Genomic DNA, 23847 nt, shown 5'->3' with positions numbered 1-23847 from the left:
TCCTTTTGTAAAAAAAGTACGGGTCAGAAATCCATTTCTATGCCTCTGCAGTTTGAATAAAACAATGTGATATATATCCATTCCTGACCATCTGTGGCCTATTTATTAAGCCCAGGATTCATGTAGTGTAATTAAAGCGGTATAAAATCCAAAACCAAAAATGTATTATATTGCAGCTTATCAATCATTAGATGTAGTGGCTGCATAGGCGTGCACATGGGGTGTGCCTGGGCATATCCTAATCACCTAATGTGGCACAGATTCCCACTGCTGCCTGGTCCCCCTACCCCAGGCCCTCCTGCCAGTTGCTGCAGGGGATGTTTCAGGATGGAAAGCGGTGGAAGGGATCAGTAAATATGTAATTTACTGGCCCCTTCCTTTTCTGAATGAACACAGAGTGAACAATACCAATGAATCACTGTGTTCATTCATAACTGAAGCATAGTAAACTTTGTTTACTATGCTTCCGTTTGTGAACAGACTCGAAACTGTTCAACACAGAGCGCTTCCAATACATTCACTGTCCAGTGCAGCTGAGACTGCAGAGAAAGGGTCTAAGAAATCTCTGTCCTCAATCTCTTTGTCAAAAATGTGACATCAGGGGTCTTTTTAGACCCTTGATATTTCACCAAAGCCCCCCCCCCCCAAAAAAAAATATTGTAAAAAAAAAATTATGAAAAAATTAAATTGTAAAAAAATAATAGTAAAAAAAATTATAAAAAACTACTGACATAATTCACTGCCCTGCTGACAGCAATCTCCGCCCTGTTGACATTGTCTACTGCTCTACTGACACCATCCACTGCCCTACTCACATGTCCACTGCTCTATTGACACCAATTTCTGCCCTATTGACACCTAATTGACTATCTATTGGCTATCTAATGCTCTACATGAACAGTCTTCTGCCCTATTAGCAATGTCCGCTGCCCTACTGACACTGTCCACTGCCCTACTGACTGACACAATCCACTGTCCTACTGATGTGTCCACTGCTCTACTGACTGAAACCATCCACTGCTCTACTGACACCATCCATGTTTTAATACATTTTAAAATGTTTGTTTATAATTATTTTTTAAGAGTGTGTGTTTGTGTATGTACAGTATATATATATATATATATATATATATATATATATATATATATATATATATATATATATATACACACACAGTATCTCACAAAAGTGAGTACACCCCTCAAATTTTGTAAATATTTTATTATATCTTATCATGTGACAACACTGAAGAAATTACACTTTGCTACAATGTAAAGTAGTCAGTGTACAGCTTGTATAACAGTGTAAATTTCATGTCCCCTCGAAATAACTCAACACACAGCCATTAATGTCTAAACCACTGGCAACAAAAGTGAGTACACCCCTATATGAAAATGTCCAAATTGGCTACAAAGTGTCAATATTTTGTGTGGCCACCATTATTTTCCAGTGCTGCCTTAACCCTCTTGGGCATGATGTTCACCAGAGCTTCACAGGTTGCCACTGGAGTCCTCTTCTACTCCTCCATGACGACATCACGGAGGTGGTGGATGTTAGAGACCTTGCACTCCTCCACCTTTCATTTGAGGATGCCCCATAGATGCTCAATAGGGTTTAGGTCTGGAGACATGCTTGGCCAGTCCATCACCTTTATCCTCGGCTTCTTTAGCAAGGCAGTGGTTGTCTTGGAGGTGTGTTTGGGGTCGTTATCATGCTGGAATACTGCCCTGCGGTCCAGTCTCCTAAGGGAGGGGATCATGCTCTGCTTCAGTATGTCACAGTACATGTTGGCATTCATGGTTCCCTCAATGAACTGTATCTCCCCAGTGCGGGCAGCACTCATGCAGCCCCAGACCCTGACACTCCCACCACCATGCTTGACTGTAGGCATGACAAACTTGTCTTTGTACTCCTCACCTGGTCGCTGCCACACATGCTTGACACAATCCGAACCAAATAAGTTTATCTTGGTCTCATCAGACCATAGGACATGGTTCCAGTAAACCATGTCCTTAGTCTGCTTGTCTTCAGCAAACTGTGGGTTTTTTTGTGCATCATCTTTAGAAGAGGTTTCCTTTTGGGACGACAGCCATGCAGACCAATTTGATGCAGTGTTCGTCGTATGGTCTGAGCACTGACAGGCTGACCCCTCACTACTTCAACCTCTGCAGCAATGCTGGCAGCACTCATGCATCTATTTCCCAAAGACAACCTCTGGATATGATGTTGAGCATGTGCACTCAACTCCTTTGGTCGACCATGGCGAGGACTGATCTGACTGGAACCTGTCCTGTTAAACCGCTGTATGGTCTTGACCACCGTGCTGCAGCTCAGTTTTAGGGTCTTGGCAATCTTCTTATAGCCTAGGCCATCTTTATGTAGAGCAACAATTCTTTTTTTCAGATCCTCAGAGAGTTCTTTGTCATGAGTTGGACAGTAAATTTACACTGTTATACAAGCTGTACACTCACTACTTTACATTGTAGCAAAGTGTCATTTCTTCAGTGTTGTCACATGAAAAGATATAATAAAATATTTCCAAAAATGTGAGGGTTGTACTCATTTTTGTGAAATACTGTATATATACATGTTCAATAGTGTTCTTTTGCATTTGCATTTGTTTTCTTTTCTTAGGTTTTTCTCCTTCTGTTTTAACCTGGTGATCTGGCCAGTAACACACCTCCTGTATTATTCAGACATCGGCATGGGAGGCACAGCAGACAGCAGCATTTCCAGTCTAGGGGGATATGTTAGTGTTTAACATATTATATTGTGGCAACCACGGCCACTTTGGCACCAGCAGCCCTAATAAGCCAGGAAACGCAAAGAGTCTAGTGTGGATGGGGTCTGCTTCTTTACACTATACAGTGACTGGTTACCGCCCAAGATAACCTATTTGTTCTTGTACAAATTAGTTCTGCCACAGTTTCTCATCACCTCTCTGCGTTCATATATTCTCATGCCACTAGCAATTTCATTGAAAGGGGGGACCTAGCACTCTGTCTACAGATTCCTTTGACAAATGTGCCCAAACCCTTTTTAGTCTTAGCTTTTTGTCCATGGGCCTAGTCACCTTGTGCACTATACCGATTACTTTCACCATTGGAGAATTTCATTAGGGAGACAATTAGCTGCTATTTGATAACCTCTCCTGCCTATCCCCTTATCTTAGCTTAAACTTTATAACCCACACATAGATTGGGCTAAAGGGGAGATTAGGTTCTGGTCCCAGACCTGCATCCAGAGCTACTGCTGACCAGTTGCCCATTTGTAACTCTTTTGTGGCAAGTATCAGTCACATGCCTTTATTATAGTCCTATTCGGATTTTGATCATGACAACTTTTCCAAGTGTGACTCCAGTTTGCATAACCATTTGCTTTTATATGACTCTGCTGTAGCTAAAGACACTGACAAGTTGATTGAATCCTCTACAGGCCACCTCTCCAGCTAACTGCCACAGTCTGAATCTTTTCCTCCTAGAGGCCAAACTTACCTGCTGTCTCGCAGCTTTGAGCCCTGTTTGAAACTATCTCTAAGTTTCACAATATCTTACCTCCAGCACAAGTATTGGGGACCCTTTCCCCCGACATTTTGGACTCCATTTTAAAGGCTCAGTCTAGTGCTCCGCCCAATCTACCCCCTGGAAAGCTGTTTCTTCCCCTCCACCTTAGGCTTAAAATTTTTTGGGGATATTTATTATAGCAAAAAAAGTAAAAAATAATGTGTTTTTCAAAATTGTCGCTATATTTTTATTTATAGCGCAAAAAATAAAAACCGCAGAGGTGATCAAATACCACCAAAAGAAAGCTCTATTTGTGGGAAAAAAAGGACGTCAGTTTTGTTTGGGAGCCACGTCGCATGACCGCGCAATTGTCAGTTAAAGCGACGCAGTGCCGAATTGCAAAAAGTGCTCTGGTCTTTGGCCAGCAAAATGGTCTGGGGCTTAAGTGGTTAAACACAATAACAAATTTAAGCCAAACTCTAGCTCACACTTTATAATCAGTTATAGCAAACGGTTTTTTTTTCCTTTTGAGATAAAGGTTTTACATACAAAGGTTTTACAGAGCTTGTGCTTTTGAAAAACAACAGACCTGCTGCCGGGACCACCAGATGATAACAGAAGAGAGAAAGTCTAAAAAAGGAATGCAGTCATCTATGAATTAGCCTAAATGTGACTATATAATAAATGTTTGCTTTTGGCTTTAATACTGCTTTTGGACTCACAGCTTGATTTTGGTAAACCCTTTTGCAAGATATTCCTTATCTGCCATAAACTCCTATAGTAACGACTGGAATTTCACAACATCTCCTACAGTCTTATAACCAAGGTCACAAAGGCCAGTCAACTTTCTTGAACAAGACACAATCATGTATGCCAAAGCTGCTTTTTTTTGTATACGTGAATAGAGCACTTCATTGCCTTTCCTCTAGTTAACAGAGTAATTAATGACTTCTTAAGCATGTTGCATAGATTATTTTTCGCACATCCAAGTGTGATTTGACCTATAAACCATAGGAGGGATGCTTGATGGGATTATGAGGTCATTACACTCTGGAAGTGTATTTAAGGAGCAGTCAGTAGACACTTATGACTGCTATTACAGGTTTATTTTTTTTTAGACAGAAACCATTAATGAGAAATCTCTACATGGTTGAAAAGGAATGAAGTGAAATCTTTTCTTTTAAATAACAATATTAAAAAGGGTATTCTGCTTTCATTTTGTGAACATAATCTTATTAGTATTATTATAATGTAGCGCTAGGATACTGAGCTAAAGGTTAACTTCATCGTGTTCTGTAAAATTCACTGCATCAAAACACATGCTGGCGATTGTATTAAATCCTATAAACTGATTTTCCTTGTCATTTTACTGATATTTTATATGTCATGTTTACTACCTATTGTATGTTGCATATCCTTTATACAGGGTTTGTGTATCTGAGACCTGGGTCCTTTGTTCTAGCGTTTATCCATCATTTGGACCAAATCCCACTGTCTCTTTCCTTCTCAGTTGCCCCTCTTTTTTTGGTCTAATGTATAGACTTCTATAAAAATGTAATAATTAACTACAAATTACTATAAATACATAAACCTTTTCAACCAATCTCTAAGTTATTGCATTGGGTACATTAAAAACACCAGAACAATGGAGAAGTAGAGATAAAAAAGCAGATGTGGGTTTACCCAATCATTTTTTTTTACTTTTAATTCCTCATGGTCTACATTCATAGCTTGGAGCGTGACAGGATGGTTTCCTTTTTGCTAATTACTGGGGTTGATTTACTAAAACTGGAGAAAGCAAAATCTGGTGCAGCTGTGCATAGTATAACAAGTGTTTGGCGCAAAGGTTAAAAGCAATAATCCACATAAATGACAATATTATGCATATAAATGATGAACTGGAACAAGGGATAAGAAAAGATAATAGTAGTCCATGATGGTGTGCATAAAGTCGATGAGGTAAAAAGCCCACATTCACGGCAGCCTTTCAATGGGAATGGAAACCATATTCCCAAAAAGCACTGTAAGAAACAAAGAAAGGAGGCGCCTCTGGGTGCAGACTTAAAAACAATTTTAATAAAAAGAGCAGCAACAGAGATTGCACTCACATTTTTGTTGAGTTAAAAAGGCATATGAGAGTCCCAGATGTAACTGAAGGGGTCCGTGAGGTTGATCATCCCTGCCATGGATGTGTAATCAGACTGGTCTTTCAGATGCACTGTGTCCACTGGCTGGCAATGATGGAGGAATACCAGAATGAGACTTGGAAGGCAAACAGCAATCCAGGCGAGGGGCGATGACATCACACACGCGACGCGTTTCCTGAGTCAGCAAGCCGTGAATGGCATGACGGCTGCACTCCTTTGTCAAGCTAGTTACTATGGGACTAATTCAGAAAATATATGGGAAGAAGTGAGGGGAGTGGTCATGAGAAGAAGCTGTATGGAGTTGGGGGGAGTGGTCATGAGAGGAAGCTGTATGGAGTAGTGTCAGGAATGAAGGACATGTGAGAAAAAAAGAAAAAGAAAAGAAGAATGTCATGGGATGTAGAGTATAATATATGGTATAGTCCAGAAAGAGACTATAGTGACTATAGTGACTATCCCTCTAAAATGATGTAATATATGGCATATGGGAAAACAGTCATTTGAAAAGGGGGGAAGGGGGGGGAGAAAGAAAGGGGAGGGGGGAGGGAAACAACGGACGGAAACACAACGCATGTGTGTCATGTCATCGCCCCTCACCTGGATTGCCGTTTGCCTTCCAAGTCTCATTCTGGTATTCCTCCATCATTGCTGGCCGGTGGACACAGTGCATCTGAAAGACCAGTCTGATTACACATCCATGGCAGGGATGATCGACCTCACAGACCCCTCCAGTTACATCTGGGACTCTCATATGCCTTTTTAACTCAACACAAATATGAGTGCAATCTCTGTTGCTGCTCTTTTTATTAAAATTGTTTTTAAGTCTGCACCCAGAGGCGCCTCCTTTCTTTGTTTCTAGCTGTGCATAGTAGCCTATCAATTTTTAACTTCAGCTTGTTCAAAAAAAAAAAAAAAAAAAAAAAAAAAAGGAAGCCGATTGGTTTCTATGCACAGCTGCACCAGATTTTGCACTTTCCAGTTTTAGTAAATCAGCCCCACTTTGTTCTAGGAGTCTAGTTTACCTTCTTTTCCTTCTCATACATTTTTTTTTTTTAGGTATGTCTAAGGCTGGCCATTCAGGGATCGAATTTTGGGCGATTCTTTCTGAACTGTATGAAATCAATTGCGTGGATCCCAGTGACGGCCCGTGCATTAGGGGTGTACGGTCGCTGCCCCCCCATCCATGCGTCTGGCCCCCTGATGTACATGAAGGGTGCTGAACCATGGATTCCAATGTGGGAGGGGGGGTTTGAAGCACTTGATTAGAGCCAGAGGCTCTAAAAGGCTTCAAAAAAGGGTGGGCTTGGGGCGCAGAGCACTGTGGGGGTGGTTGAGGTGGTTGTATGCCGCCACCCACAAAAAAAAAAACCACCAGCTGCCACTGGTGGATTCTGTGGGCACCACCCAGCTCGACAAAAGTCTATTTTCCAATCAACTTTGATTGAAGGTGTCTTGGTCTTGGCCGAACAGCGTTTGCCTCCAATCAGATGAAAAGCTGTTTGAGCTTTACTGATAGCCACTATTGACTGTTATCAGAGTACAATAGCCGGCACTGTAGATTTGCCTATTTAGGCTGTTAAGTGTGGATGGGGGAATCAAGTGATTTGTTTCATTCAGCTTGCTTTGTTGCTTTGAGAAATTGCCAGTTTAAGGCTATCCCTGGAATATTTAATGGGTGCTCTTCTATAAATTTAGTGTACACAGGTGAGGATTGGCCTAGATGTGCAAAAAGCATTGGTGGGCTAGAGCAAAAGGAACAGAGGAGGCAGAATCAAAACAACATCTAGTTTACTTTTCTATTTTATATAGTATTTTCTTTATTTTGTCATGTTTGGGAAGGTGTAAAAAAAGCTGGCAGTAAAAACAAAATTAGGGGAAGGATTGTCCAGCGGCTGTTAACAAAAGTAATATGTTTCCCCAGAGCTCAATTATCCTTCAATTCACACATTCTCTTTCTCTGCAGGTTCTCAATTGGCAATCTGTACAGCTGAATGGCAGCTCTCCATATAAAGAACACATTAATATCTGCAACAGGATAATCTGGTTTTGTAAAAATAAAAATGACATAACATGGTAGGTGGTGGTGGAAGGGTCAGGAGTTGGACTCCACAGGAAAATGTTTCATTGTTCACAGCAGCATCACAGTGAAAGCTTCTGAATGTCCCTTGTTTGGATGGACTGTCTCACTTTTGGAAGCAAAAACCTATGTCCGTCTTTCCTCTTCAAATGTCCCTCTTTTTGCTCTCGTGTAAAGATCTATATAAATATATTTTTTTTTTATTGTGGTAAACTTTTCACCAGTCCTTCAGATTATTGCAATAGTCATTCTTTATGCCAATATAAAAGGAAAAATAGCAACTGAAAAATATCCCCATGGGGTTAAACATTTGTTTTTTTTGCTTTAGAAGGTTGGGAGGTATGGATAGCTCCATGAGTTGCAGCCATACATTTTTTTTCTGAAAGCAGTCTCATTGTTGACTCATCTACTGACACTGGCCAAGTGCACGGCTACAGTCACAGTGGTTCATTTACCTGTTACTGAAATCAAGACCATGAGAAATTAGGGATTAAGAGGGGAAAAAAAGCATCTCATTACTTTAAAATCAATCCAGGCACAAATAACACATCTTTTTTCTAGAAGAGAAATTGTTTGTTTAAAAAGAATAAATTTAAGAAAATAAATTGTTAAAGTAACACTAAACGATATCCTTATTGTCCAAAAATTATCCATACACATCCACTACTTAATGGGCCTGTAAAACGAAAGAAAAGAAAGAAAACGTTAGTTATTGTGTTTTTCTGCCTTCAGTGAGCTCCTGAGCCTCTCTTTCCTGACGGCTCCATGGCAGCATAGCTGGGTGAGGCCCCACCCACCCCCTACGTAATCAGGACTTAACGATAAATTTTTCGCTCACCTAAGCCTCAGCGTTCCTTTTTCTTCCTCCTAGGTCAGGACTAATGGTGTCTCCCCTCCTAGCTGGTATAAAGTGCTTGCTGTCCGTCCGGATTTGTCTGCTGCTGGACGCAGTCCCTGCTTCCTAAGTCTGCTAATAGCAACCTTGTCAGGGAGCCCTGCTGTTCCTTGGGGCGGCTTCATGCTCCCTTAAACATTCAGCTTGGTGGGAGCTGGGCGGCGTGCTGTGTCTCTCTCCTCTGGAGCAGCGGATCACTGTACCTGTTAGGGGCGAGCCCCGCTCGTTCTCTGCCTTTTCTGATTTCCTCGGGTAGAAATGCAGGCCAGCGTGGAACGCACGCTGGGTGTCCGCTCTGAGCATGCGCCTTTCCCTTCATGGAAGAGATCCGGGAGGTGATCTATGATGAATGGAATCAATCAGATAAAAGGATTGCATTCAAGAATTGGTTCACAAAGCTGTATCCTTTTAAAACAGAGAAGGTGAAGGCTCTGGAGTGCCGGTAGTAGACGCGGCACTCATGCGCCTCGCGAGACACGTAACCCTGCCACTGGATGACGCAGTAACCTTCAAGGATGTACTGGATAGGAGAGTGGATCTTAAAAAGATCTACACACTGGCTGGTGGGGCATGTAGGCCGTCAATGGCATTGGCCACCATTTCTAAGGCCATGGAGGCCTGGATTCAGAAATCCAAAGGTGGAGAATGACCTGGGCAAGGCCGTGGTCCTGGCCTCGTTAGCAAATTTGAAGCTAACAGCTTCTTTTATGGCCAAGGCATCCATCAACTTGATCATGATTCTGGCGAAAGTTATGCTAAACACAGTAACTGCCAGAAGAGCCCTGTGGCTGAGGCCCTGGGTGGTGGACCCAGCATCCAAGCAGGGATGGTGTAAGATTCCATTTGAGGGTCACTCCTTGTTTCGAAATAAATTAGACACGGCTATCACAAAGGCAACTAGTGGAAAATCGGGGTTTATCCCTCGGGGTCAGAGGCTACTTCATAAGAAAAACACAGCCTTCAGAAACACATCATGACCTAGAGGCAGAGACACCAGGTCCTACAGGCCAGGAAGGGAGTATCCCCGGCAATTGCCGAACTCTGTGGCAAACCGCAAGTCCAGAAGACAAACCTCTTCCCTGAGGCAAGAACCCGATAAGTCTTTTTGACTATCCACCGGCTCACACTTGCCAGGTAGGAGCCAGGTTATTCAGGTTCCGTCAGATGTGGGAACAAAGGATAAAGTAGCCGTGGGTGATCTTGACCATCAGGTATGGTCACAGCTGGGAATTCTTTAAACAGCCCCACAGAACCTTTGTCTCAACAAAGATGTCTTCAGAAAGGGAAAAACAGGATGTCTTTTGGAAATACATAAAGACCCTCCTGGAGCAAGAAGCAATAATCTCAGTTCCCCAGCAGGAGCATTTTTCTGGAATCTACTCGCCTCCATTCTTGGTTCAGAAAGTCGGGGACTTGGAGGCCAGTAATAGACCACAGGGACCTCAACAGGTTCTTCAAGAAGGATCGATTCAGGATGGAGTCGCTCCAAACAATCCTGAAGGTCATACAACTGGGAGATTGGCTACTGTCGGTGGACCTCGGGGATGCGTACTTCCACGTGCCCATGGCCCCGTTCTACCAGAGGTTTCTTCTGTTCGCAGTGGGACAACTTCACTATCAGTTTGTATGCCTGCCCTTTGAACTGACCACATCTCCCAGAGTATTCACAAAGATCCTGGTGGCACACCTACGGTTGCAGGGAATCCGAATACATCACTATTTGGATGACATTTTGCTTCTAAGCCAAGACAACGACACGCTCCTGGCACATCGGAAGACAACCTTGTTGATGTTGGAGAGCTTTGGTTGCCTGATCAATCAAGAGAAGAGTTACCTTCTGCCTACTCAAGCTTTGGTGTACCTAGCTGTGAAAATAGATACTTGGATAGCATCAGTGGCATTACCCAAAGACAAGATATCCTGTATCCTACAGACGATGTCAGAAGCTCGAAAGAAGTCGTACCTGCCAACAATAGACTGCATGCGACTTCTCGGTATAATGATCTCAACCATTCCGATGGTCAAATGGGCCCAATGTAACTCGCGCCTTATCCAAGTGGGTCTCCTAGATCAATGGAGATTGGGGTATCTTGGTCGGAGAATCCAGATCACAGCCCAATTGAGGGTCAACTTGGACTGGTGGTCGAGGCAGCAGAATCTTCTTCTGTGCCACTCCTTATTCACAACGAGGTGGCAAATAGTTCAGTCGGATGCCAGCGGAATGAGCTGGGGAGCTCTATACAAAAACCACTGGGCCCAAGGTCATTGGACATTTCAGGCTGCCAATGTGGTTTCCAATATACTGGAATTGAGGACAGCCTTCCAGGCTCTCCTGGCTTCCAAGAGTCATATTCAAGGAGCGCCCATCCTTTTGAAGCTAGACAATGTCTAGCTTCAAAAGGCTTACATCCGCAGGCAGGGAGGCACTCGCAGCATTGCTCTCCTGAGAGAGGTGACCCCCGATTATGGATTGGGCTTAAGCCAACTTACAGCTGCTAACAGCAGTTTATGTGCCTGGTCATCTAAATACTGAAGCAGACTACCTGTCCAGAGCTGACTTGGACAAGTGGGTTCTGTTACCACAAGTCTTTCGGAGCCTGGTGACATGGGCCTTCCTTCTGGAGGTGGACCTGTTTGCCTCTTCATAAATTCCAGACTACCAAGGTTTTTTGCCAAGTCCAGTCACCCACAAGCGACGGCGGTGGATGCATTAACAGCGGAATAGAATTTCAAGACAGCATATGCCTTCCCTCCGATTCCGGTGATCCTCCTTTTTCTGCGCAGATTGGGACAGGAAAGGGTGTCCATTCTAGCGGCAGTATCGGACTGGCCGAAGAGACCTTGGTATCCACTGCTCCTCTCGCTGAGTATCAGAGAACAACACCCTCTACCAGTAACGCCAGACCTGCTGATGCAGGGGCCAATTTGCCACTCGGCCCCAGAGAGTCTGAGATTAATGGCCTGGGTCTTGAAAGGTGAAGGCTAATCAGTCTTGGATGCTCAACCAGGGTCATGAATACCCTAATGAGATCCAGAAAAGACAGTACCAACAATGCCTATACCAGAATTTGGAACAAGTTTGTGGAATTTGCATGCAGACATGACTTTTCGCCAAATTCGCCAAGGGTCTGCAACATACTGGAATTTCTTCAGGCGGGATTGGAACTAGGCCTCTCCACAAGTACCTTAAAGGCCCATGTGTCTGCCATCTCGGCTTTCACTGGTACCCAGTGGGCCGTGGATAAGTTGGTGATTAAATTCTTCAGAGCAGCTACCCGCCTAAGACTGCCAAGATCTCTGAGATTTCCGAAATGGGACTTGCCTCTAATCTTGGATTTCCTTTCATCAGACACCTTCGTTCCCCCTGTCTCACTATAGCATCTCTCATTGAAGACTTCTTTTCTTGTGGCAAAAACTTCAGCCAAAAGGGTGTCCTAGATAGCGGCCTTGGGGTTTAAAGAGCCCTTCCTCTCTTTCTTCCCAGATAGAGTGGTGCTCAGGCCAATACTGAGATTCGTTCTGAAGGTAGCCTCCAGATTTCATATGACACAAGAAATTACACTCCCTGCAGAATCCAAATCCACTCGATATGGGTTCTTCACTGAAAACCTATGTGGACGTGACGGCCAAGCTCAGAAAGTCAGACCATCTCTTCATCATCCCTAACAGTGCTCGGAAGGACCTGGGCTTCTGGTAGAGTGATCGCCTCATGGCTAGTCAAGGCTATATTGTTGGCCTACAAAACAAAGGGTTTGCCTCTGCCTGAGGGAGTCACAGTGCATTCCACTGGAGGAGTCTCAACCTCCTGGGCAGCGGCGTGACAAGTGTCCTTGGAAACGATTTGCAAGGCAGCCACATGGACGTCCATACATACCTCATGGCGCACTATTGCATAGAGGCGGCGGCTCTGACTACTGTAGATTTTGGCAGGAGTGTTCTGGCTTCTGCCTTAAGTGTAGATTAAAAATGTTTTCAAGCATTACCCTCCCGTGTGTGGCTAGTTAATTCCCAGCTGTGCTGACATGAAGCCACCAGGAAAGCGGAAAATTTAATTCAAATACTTACCATTTTCCTTTCCTGACGAGCTCCATGGCAGCACAATGCCTGCCCAGTTAAGTAGTACGAGTTACGGAACGCTGAGGCTGAGGTGAGCTAAAAATGTATAGTTAAGTCCCGATTACGTAGGGGGGTGGGCGGGGCCTCACCCAGCTGTGCTGCCATGGAGCTCGTCAGGAAAGAAAAATTACGGTAAGTATTTGAATTCAATTTTCCGTTTTTTCCTCCTCACTTACATTTGTTTGGAACAAGCAGTGGATATTAGTTGCAGTCATGTGCACTGCTCTATGCACACTACAAATGCCATAGTCCAGCCCTCAAATTTTCCACTCGCCTACTCTTACATTTTGCGAGTGGAAAATTATGTCTGGCGAGCAGGGGGGCGAGCACCGCTGACAGGCGGGGTTGAATGGGAGCTCAACTCTCTCTTCCCCTCTCTATGCCAAGGGGAAGAGAGAGTTGAGCAGGCAGCCGGATTATCAGAGAGCAGGGAACATCATTGTAACAGCTTTCATTTGAATTGCCGTGTGCTCGCCGTCACATACAGCCACGCCTCCTGGCCCGGGTACTTTGATAGACAGATCACCAGTCCAATGCCAGGACATGTGACATATATCAAATTACCCGGGCCAGGAGGCAGGGCTGTATGTGACGGTGAGCGGCGGGAACACACGGCAATTCAAATGAAAGCTGTTACAGCGATGTTCCCCGCTCTCTGATAATCCGGCCGACAATCCTCTTTCTCTCCTCTCTTCCCATGCATTGATGAGCACAGGTAGGTTGCATTGTTGGACACAGGTAGGCTGCATTGATGGGCACAGGTGAGGCTGCATTGATGGGCACAGGTGAGGCTGCATTGATGGGCACAGGTGAGACTGCACTGATGGACACAGGTGAGACTGCACTGATGGACACAGGCTGCATTGTTGGGCACGGGTAGGCTGCATTGTTGGGCACGGGTAGGCTGCATTGATGGGCACAGGTAGGCTGCATTTTTGGACACAGGTAGGCTGCATTGTTGGACACAGGTAGGCTGCATTGATGGGCACAGGTAGGCTACATTGTGGGGTACAGGTGAAGCGGCATTGATGGGAACAGGTGAGGCGGCATTGATGGGCTCAGGTGAGGATGCATTGATGGGCACAGGTGAGGCTGCATTGTTGGGCACAGGTGAGGCTGCACTGATGGGCACTGATAAAGTTGTTGTTAAAATGTATTTTTGTAACTTAAATCTGCATAAAACATTGTGTCATTTCATGAGATAATGAGGGTGTGTTTAGAGGTGGGGCAGGGTAGGGGTTGGGTGGGGCAACTGGTGGCCTGGCTAGTAGCTCAGGACTTGAAATTTTGAGCCCTGTCATAGTCCATAGTCTATCTCCAGAGCGAACAAGAGAGGTTGGCTACATTCACTCACAAAAGAAAAAAAAAAAAGAACACCAGTCGCCACTAGTAGTGGTTAGCACTTTCGCCTTGCAGCAAAAGGGTCGCTGGTTCGGATCCCAACCATAACACTACCTGCCTGGAGTTTGCATGTTCTCTCTGTGCTTGCGTGGGTTTCCTCTGGGTACTCTGGTTTCCTGCACACTCCAAAGACATGCTGGTAGGTCAATTGGTTCCTGTCTCTTACATCTGTTTCTATACTAAGATAATATCTGACATTATATTCTTCAATATCCAGGAGTACTGGTTTTCTATTCTACTGCTGAACACTGAATTCATTACTATATATTGTCATTTCAAACTGTGTTTATTGCTGTATTCTTCCTGCTGCACTATGGTAATCTGTGATTGACACGCTCCCATCTCCCTAAATGTTTTATTCTCTGCTGGTTTATGTAAAAAAACTAAAAATTTAAAGGAAACCTGAACTTCGAGAAGTATACAGACTGACTTTGTTGATCACCTGAAAATGCAAGTTTCCTGTCTGTCTTTGGGTTAAGTAGTGTGTGAGTCACTGACCCATAATAAGTATTTAGTAAATAAAGATTTAAATCCAAACTGTGAATCCCCATACCTGTTCCAAGTCAGTTAATCAATGTATTGAGGCCACTGGATCAGCATCACAGCCAAGCAACTAGCAAACTAATTTATTGAAGGCAAGGTTAGCTGTGGCAGCCCACACACTTCTTTCCAAATGGTTTCCTGTAAAGGCCTGTACACACGATACAAAAATCGGAAGTCAAATTTTGTCGGACAAAAGCTTGATGTGCAGACTAACATTTTTGTCGTACGTGAACTCAACATCCGATTTTCATTTAATTAGTATGGTTTTCGTCCAAAAAAAATTGTAAGAGCAAGACTGCTCAGAAACGAAAGAATACATACATGATGTCACTTCTGAACTTGTATCCTGTCTTACGAGAATTTTCGTATGGTGGGTAACCTCTTTACTTTCGACATGAGATTAGCATGCAACAAAAAACAGACGAACGTTTGTCCGAAAATCCGATCGTGTGTACGAGGCTTAGCTCTGGTCTTGAGCATTGCTGATTGAGCAAGTACAAGCTATGAAAAATAAAAATAATGAAAGTACATCAATGCTTGAATCCTATGAGCTGTGTCAGTATTCAAAATGAGGTGTTATTAGCTTTATTAAATACAAACTTTAAGAAGAATCCCATAGATGGATATTTTTACATAGTTACATTGGTCAAGGTTGGACCAATGTAACTATGTATATACCATACCTGTGGGATCACCCTGGAGCTGGAAATCACTGTAGTAGATGCTGCTACTAAAGTGATCTGAACTAGCTTCTGGGTCCTGTGCCAAGCAGTTGCCCTGCTGCATTGTGAACACAGGAGGTCGCCCGTTTGGCACGTACCCTGACATTTCAGTTATTCGTGTTTTTATTATAAATGAAATATTTTGTAATTTGTATTTTTTGGTCCTAAACATAATAAAGAAAAAAAATATACAAACACTACACACATTTCTTTTAACCACCTTACACCCTTCATGACTAGGTAATTTTTTGCTATTCGGCACTGTGCTACTTTAGCTGACAATTGCATGGTCACGCAACACTGTATGCAAATTAAATTTTATATCAGTTTTTTCATACAAATAGTGCTTCCTTTTGGTGGTATTTGATCACCACTGGGATTTTTATTTTTTATTATATAAACGAAAAAAGACCGAAAATTTTGGAAATAAAAACAATATTTTTTACTTTCTGCTATAAAACATATCCAATAAAAAATGTAAAAAAAAAAAAAAAAAAATCGAATTTCTCCATGAATTTAGGCCAAAATGTATTCTGCTACACGTCTTTGGTAAAAAAAAATCCCAATAAGTGTGTATTATTTGGTTTGCATGAAAGTTATAGCGTCTACAAATTATGGAGTATATATACTGGAATTTTTTTTTTTATACTAGCAATGGCATGATCAAACGACTTATAATGGGACTGTGATAGTGTGGCGGGAAATCTGACACTAGCTGACGCTGGATGGGGGGGTACACTAACTGACACTGACATCAATAATGACACTGATACAGTGATTAGTGCTAATACTGAGTGCCTAACAATGTGTAATGTGTTTAATATGTGCTGCTTTTACTAACTTTCAGTTTTTTCCCCCTGCTTTGCAGGGGATAAAAGCAGCAAGATCATCTTTCAGTGTACAGATCTCTCTTCCATGAATGACGGAGCCGATCAGCGCGTCCCCGGTAACCTATCATTAATCACAGCAAAACCTTGGCAGCGGGTGCATGCCTTACCCAAAAAGTGCTGATCACGTAAGAGATACATGATCCAGCGCTGCCCTGCAGCAGTAAATGTTAGTGGGGCAGTCCTCAAGCTGTAATATATATTGTATTTTCAGGGAGCACATATTTTGTGTTATTATTGCAGTATTTTCCTTAGTAATTTTTGACGTGACCTTCACACTTTTACAAGTTTACTTACTCCTTTTATGAAATGTAGAGATTAGTTATTGGGGGTAGTTAAATTAGCTGCTGCAATGCCTGAGGTTGGGTGCACATGGGCAGGGCCGCCATCAGTGGGGTACAGCCGTTACAACCATAAGGGGCCCGTCCGGGCCAGAAGAAGGCAGGACGGGTGAAGGGGATCCGTGCTGTGCAGTATAGAAACAATCTTAGTTTCTGCAGTTCCCATGTCATTGATTTTAGACATCAAGCTCTTTACTGCCACCTCTGGCTACTATGTGCATGTGCACCCCTCAAGTGACAGTGATCTGCCTGTACTGTGCTTCTCAGCAACATGTCAGCTATGTAAAAACAAGCTGGGACCAGGTAGGAAGTTACAGGTAGGGGCTGTGAAGGAAAGGGAGGGGGGCTGTTTGTGTACAGGGCGCGGCCAGAGGCTTGTGTGTGTACAGATTTGTGTATGAGGGGCTTCCATATATACAGATGTGTGTGTGTATATATATATATATATATATATATATATAGGACGGGGGGGCTGAGTGCGTACAGGTGAGATGGCCAGTGTGCGGATTCGGTAGGATGGCCCATAGGCAAGCCCTGGGGAATGTTGCTGGTCAGCCTGTGTAAGGGGCCCAAACATTTCTGATGGCTGCCCTGCACATGGGTGATGGGAGCTGCTAAAGGTCACCAGAACCAGCTGTTCCCTCAGAGACACCAAAGGAGTCAGCAAAGGAAGAACTTTCCCCCAAATCTCCCCTCCATCTGTACAGTGGCACAGCACCACCTACTGGATGGAGAACAAACTGCATCTGCCTAAATATTATTATAATGGGAACTTTTCACATCAAAGCGAGAGAGGGGGACCTTTGTACAATGTTATGGCTACGCTATGGTTTGATTTACTAAAGACAAATATAGTGCTGACTTTGCCAGTGAAGTTTCACTTTGCAAGGGAATTTTTGGGTATTCATTGCAAAGTGAAAATTCACCATATTTGTCATGTGAGTTAATGAGATAGCTTCCCTTATACCTCCTGTCCCATTTTCCCTGGAGTCGATGACAGGGTATAACAGGGCACAGAGTGTCATGGGTGCCTGTAGGAGATCCTGGCTGGAAGACACACTGGAAAGTGCAGGTGTGTAGCAAGTGCAGAACTAAAGTCAGACATGTACGGAGCTGCATTGAAAAGTAAGCGTAGGATATACATGACAGGGTGCAAGTAGATTACGGAGAAGAACAGGTTAATAAGAGGTGGGGTAATAAAAAAGGTTACAGTCTTACCAGATTGGAGAAAAAGTATGAGAGGGGTGGAGTGTGTGATTTATTATAGAAGTTGGGTGGAGCAGGGGCAGCAGTCTGGAGTCAGCAACCTAGGAGGAACGTTCTGCACTGACAAGTAAGATGAGTGGGCTAGAGCAGTTGTGGGAACAACTTAGGGATGCAGCTGAGCAGCATGGCACGGAATGGCTTCAGAGCCAGATTGCGGCCACTTTACAGGGGGTAGGGCAGGGCCCCTCTACAGATAGGGCAGCCCCAGCACGGGCTCGGAGGTTCTGGCTTCCGGTGTGCCTAAGCCCGGATAATACCCCCCGGACTCAACGCCGGCTTGGGAGTCCCAGTTGGGCCCCTTCAGGCCCCCCTGCTAAGCAGACACCTCCGTCGGCGGGCAGGGGGCCTGGGAGGAATACCCTTCTATGGCAAAGTCCCACAGGGGAGTGGTCACTCACCAGTCTTCCAGGCAGGCCCCCTCCAGGACCGTCCGAGCACAGATCCATTCAGTTGCTACCCCTGGCAATGCTCCGGTCAGGGGGGGCAACCCGGCGGGGGAGATCCGGATCATCGAGTGCCGGCCTTGTCCGTGATGCGGCCGGCAGCTCGCCACGTGTCGGTGCCATCTTGCCTCATGGAGGAGGCCCGTCGTCATGTACAGAGTGTCAGTCGGGAGGCCCCGCCTCCAGGCCCAGGTCGGGGCCTGGGAGGGTTGGCCAGAGAAGTGCCTGTGTGCTGGCCGCATCGGCGGCGCAGCTGAATGACGTCAGCAATATGCAGGGCAGTGATGGAGGACAGAGCTCACAAGATGAGGTCACCCCCCCCGCAGATCGTCACAGGAGCGGAAAACGGACGGAGAGGACGGCAAGTGGACGGACAACGGCGGTCGCAGGTGCGACCAGAGAGGTCATCCAGCAGCAGCAAGGAGGGAGAGCTGAGTGAGGACTCCCAAGAAGCGGCAGTGGTGTCGGGACAAACGGCTGGAGGGTCTTCTCGCCCGAGGCAGCCTGGTAAGCAATCATCTAATGCTGTTAATGTTCAAAATGTTTTGTCTGAGGTATCTGTGGTTGGGGGGGTAATCCATAGAGTGCACCGGGGGGTGCATGTGGGAGGCACTGCGGGAGCTACTGCGCCATCTGGAGAGTGAGGCTCCACAGCCCCCGGTCCCAATTAGTCCCTGGGTCACACCCCCCCACGAATATTAGGGAGCCCGTAGTCACGTCGGATCCCCCCACAAAAAGCTTCTACGTCGGCGGTAGCGGAGATGCAGACGGAAAAAGACAGCGTGGGAATGACAACAGGGATAGCACCGAAGGATAAGGAGGCTAAAAAGATACGATTAGCGGACGCTGCACAGTGTGTACGCGTGCTTCAAGGGACCACTGGGGGCGCATTTGAAAAAAAAGTGGCAGAAAACATTTGGAAAGATGAGTTTGTGGAAATATTTTCCCTGCTCCCATTAGAAAAATTCAATTTAGATCGGGTGAAGCCGGATGAGAGTAAGAAGGAGGAGGAACAGAAGAGGAGGTATAGGCTCATTCCGCGCACGTTTGCGAATTGGTTGCAAGCGTTTGCGATATTTGCTAGTGTGATTGGGGAAAAAGCCCCTGAGAACTGCTCAGCTCTGTTCTGCTACTTGGAGGCAATTAGCGAAGCGCACAGGGTATATGGGGGCTTAGCATGGCTTCGGTATGACGAGCAATTTCGCCAGCGGAAGGCCATTCGGCCCTCTATTCGATGGGATCACAAAGACATTAGTCTTTGGATGAAATTGATGACTTCTTCCAGGGCTACGAGTCAGTTTTTTCCAGGGGGGGTCGGCGGCGCCTCCTCAGCTGGATCGCCGGTCCCAAAAAAGAAAGGTGTTTGTTGGCAGTTTAATGAAGGAACATGCAGATTCGGCAACTCGTGTCGCTACAAACACGAATGTTCCCCCTTCCTTCGCGCGCTGCTTCAGGCAAGGAAAAGGTCGCACAGGGGACATTGCTGGAAAAAGGGATGACGGCGGTGAGACTGGAAAGGATGCTGCCTTTTCTAAGTAGGTATCCGGATTGGGCGGCAGCCAGTTTGTTAGAAGCGGGGTTTAGGGAGGGTTTTCGGATTCCGAGCATGGTGCGGGAGGTTCCACCTGTATCGGACAATTTGAGGTCGGCACTTCTCCATTAGGAGGTAGTGTCGGCAAAATTATTTAAGGAAGTGGCACTGGGCCGGATGGCCAGCCCATTTTCTGCCCCACTGTTGCCAGGGTTGATAGTTTCCCCGTTGGGAGTGGTTCCGAAGAAGGAGCTGGGACAATACAGGATGATACATCATCTGTCTTACCCAAAGGGCGGCTCTGTGAATGATGGTATTGACCCGTGGTTACCTATACATCTTTCGATGCGGCCGTCTCGTGGGTTAGGGAGTATGGTAAGGGTTCCCTCATGGCAAAAATCGATGTGGAGTCGGCGTTCAGATTGTTGCCGGTTCACCCCCAAAGTGTCCATTTGTTAGGATGTTGCTGGCAGGGATCTTACTGCATAGATCATTGCCTGCCTATGGGCTGTTCAATCTCTTGTGCCCTGTTCGAAACTTTTAGCTCGTTTTTTGAATGGGCCGTTAGGGAGGTTGCAGGGGTTAATTCAGTCATCCATTATTTGGATGATTTTCTGTGTGTGGGCCCACCAGAGTCCCGCTGCTGCAGGGTGTTGCTAGGGACAGTACAGCATTTGGCAGAGAGGTTCGGGATCCCCTTGGCGGCGGACAAGATGGAGGGCCCAACCTTAGAGTTGGTTTTTCTGGGTATCACCATTGATTCCATGGCCATGGAATGTAGATTGCCGGAAGACAAATTGGTGGCACTGAAAAATGAGGTGAGTATGGCGTTTGGCAGGAGGAAGCTGCGTTTGAAGGAGCTACAATCACTTTTGGGAAAATTACATTTCGCATGTAGGATTATTCCCATGGGTTGAATATTTTGTCGGTGGATGGCAGCTGCCACGGCTGGTGTGCGGGTACCCAATCATTTTATACGGCTGTCCAGTGAGCTGCAGGATGATTTGAAGATTTGGTATGCCTTTTTGGAATCTTTCAATGGGCGCTCGGTGTGGCAGATGGGGCCGGTCAGCAATGCAGATTTGGTTTTGTTCACAGACGCGGCGGGATCAGCAGGATATGGCGCATATTGTCAGGGTAGGTGGAGTGCGGAGCCATGGCCAGAAAGTTGGAGGGAGGCAGGTTTTCTTCAGAATTTGGTTCTGCTGGAACTTTTTCCCATTGTTTTATCAGTGGAATTATGGGGGGAGACTTTGAGTAACAAAAAAGTACGGTTTAACTGTGACAATATGGGGGTAGTGATGGCGATTAACAACATTTCAGCATCTTCCCCTCCGGTGGTCAGATTGCTAAGACGACTGGTGCTTAGTTGTTTGCGGATAAATGCATTTGTGTATGCAGTTCATATCCCTGGGGTGGACAATAAGTTAGCGGATGCTTTGTCTCGTTTCCAGTGTGAAGAATTTTGCACGCTGGCACCGGAGGCGGACCAGGTCGGGGAGCCATGCCCTTCATGCCCTTCAGCAAGATTGCATTGGAGTCGTTGATGGATTGATAAGACAGTCTCTCACCACTGGAACATGGAAGGCATATGAAAAAGTTTGGCAGGAATGGTCGAACATGATGGTGGAGGTAGGCGGGTCAGAGGACCTGGAAGAAATACAGGCATGGGTGTTGTGCTTTATATGTTTTAACTATTCAAAAGGTGTTTCGGGGTCCTTAATAGGAAAAAAGATGGCGGCTTTAGCGTTTTGGTTTCAGTGTAAGGGGCTCAGGGAGTTCACTATGTGTTTTATGGTTTGTAAGGCATTGAGGGGGTACCGAAGGGGTTCTCGCCAGAAGGATTCCAGACGCCCAATTTAGTTTGAGGTTTTGGGGATTATTTTAACATGTTTGCATGAGGTGTGTTCAACAATTTTTGAGAGGGTACTTTTCCGGGCAGCGTTTATGCTAGCCTTTTTTGGGGCGTTCAGAATTGGTGAGTTTTACCATCAAAACGGGTGGTGGGTGGTTTACAGTTAGATGATGTACTGTGCTCAAAAACATCAGTGAAAATTTGGATCAGGCGATCGAAAACGGACCAGGAAGGTAGAGGGGTTAGAGTAGAATTATTCCAGGGGTTGGACGCTCAGTTCTGTCCAGGACTTCCTACAGAAGTGATCAAAAAGATTGGTAGATGGGAGTCAACAAGGTTTCAACTGTATGTCTGCCCGCATTTGATCTGATGTATTTTTCTCCTGTTAGTACGTTATTTCTAGCTTGTGGATTTTTTCTGTTGCTGGGTATGTTTTTGTTATGTCTTTTCAGATTCCCCAGGATGTATTATCTGGATAATGGGACATTCATACGTGTTCTGGGGGGCGAGAAGGGCTGATGTCAGGCCAGGTGGCAGACAGCTCAGGCTTACTAGGGAGGAAGGCAGGATCAGGTGGATTGGGTTTCCGGGCATGATGTGGCACAAAGTGGTACCCGAGGTACATCGTTTTTCTAGGTTAGACCGAGCTCCAGCTATCCTTGTCCTTCATGTGGGTGGTAATGACTTGGGAATACGTCCTATGAAGCAGGTCATTAAGGACATCCAGTGATATTTTCTCAGGCTCAGGACATCCTTTCCGGACATGATTGTGGTGTGGTCGGATATAGTGGCCCGCATGTCTTGGAGGGGGGCCCGTTCATGGGAAAAGTTGAGCAAGACACGGATCAAAGTTAATAAAGAAGTGGGGAGGTTTGTTGCTCGTAATGGTGGAGTGGTAGTCCGGCATTGGGAATTGGAGGTAGACACTTGGAGGTATTTGGGAGGGGATGGTGTTCATCTCAACCCTGTTGAGATTGACCTGTGGGGCATTAGGGTTGGAGGACGGTATCCGGAGGGCTTTGCTGGTGTGGCTGCGGGCGCAAGTGTAAGGTTTCACACTTGTGCCGCGGTGGCAGTTGGGTCCTTGATGACAGATATATTGATTCAGATGTAAAAGCATGAGGTATTGAAAAAGTTGGGACCCATCCCAGATATGGAGTCCTCCCGGGTGGTCTGGTGTCAGTCCGGACTAATGGGTAATAATTTGTGGGGGTCTGTGGTCAGTTAGTGAGTCCCCGAGGCGAGTTAGCGGCTGGATGCTAACTAAAAAAGGGATTACAGGCTCAAAAAGTAAAAGGGGGGTCGTCAGGGACCAGCAACCAATTACTTGGAGTTCAGCGGAATATTTTAAGTATTTCAAATTGTTAAATATTTAAAATAAAGGTTACATTTTTATTGGTTTTTGTTAATAAAGGCTGAACAGGCCATTTACATCCAAGAAGGTGTCCGTGTTCTTATTATTTGAATAGCAGTGATAAGATAGCATACACGTATTGTTGGGGTAGTAAGTTATCTGGCTACCCTAGTCATGTGCAGCGCAGAGGCAGAATCTTGAAGCATGGTCAGGTAAGCAGGAGTTAGAAAGAACCAGGTGGCAGAAGGACAGAATCAGGAAACAGAAGCAGAGTCAAGGCCGGACCAAGGTCAAACTCAGGCGAGCAGAGAAGGTACTGTAACAGCAGGCAGAAGACAAGGTTGGGTCAAAAGCCAGAATCAGCAGAGTATCAGGATAAAACAGAGTCAAAAGCCGGGTCAGAACACAGAAGGAATCACAGGATCAGGTCTCAGAAACTGACAACCACTCAGTAATCTTCTGAAATCCTTTATAGCTTTAAATGGGCCACTAAGCATAAAGACATCCGTGCTCATATGCACACTCATCCATGCTAATGTGCATGTGCACACGCATAGCTTACACTTTTTAAAGCACCTATAGTTCTTACTGTGCTATTCACAAACCTTCAAGCATGACTGTGAACACAATTCTCCTGACAACATCAACTAAACTCTGGGGAAAACTTCCTTGCAAAGTGAACAGCCTAAATGCCTCTAGTAAATCAACTCCTGTGTGTACATCTCTTGTTTGTTCTAAAATGATTAACCTGCCATTTTTTTATTT

At 45.2% G+C, this 23847-nt stretch overlaps 1 long non-coding RNA gene across 1 annotated transcript in view; it reads left to right on the top strand.

The window, feature by feature from the left end:
• The window catches only part of LOC141124041 (uncharacterized), a 35126-nt gene extending 26730 nt beyond the window's left edge, over positions 1 to 8396 (top strand). Inside the window, exon 4 of the long non-coding RNA XR_012240775.1 lies at positions 7615 to 8396. This is a non-coding gene — a long non-coding RNA (uncharacterized lncRNA). The remainder of the gene's footprint in view (positions 1 to 7614) is intronic.
• Positions 8397 to 23847: the final 15451 nt, after the last annotated feature.

This window comes from Aquarana catesbeiana, linkage group LG01 (assembly GCF_042186555.1).
Source record: "Aquarana catesbeiana isolate 2022-GZ linkage group LG01, ASM4218655v1, whole genome shotgun sequence".
NCBI classification, from domain to species: domain Eukaryota; kingdom Metazoa; phylum Chordata; class Amphibia; order Anura; family Ranidae; genus Aquarana; species Aquarana catesbeiana.
The sequence above is the reverse complement of the archived record's forward strand: the minus strand, read 5'-3'. Positions and strand labels throughout refer to the sequence as shown.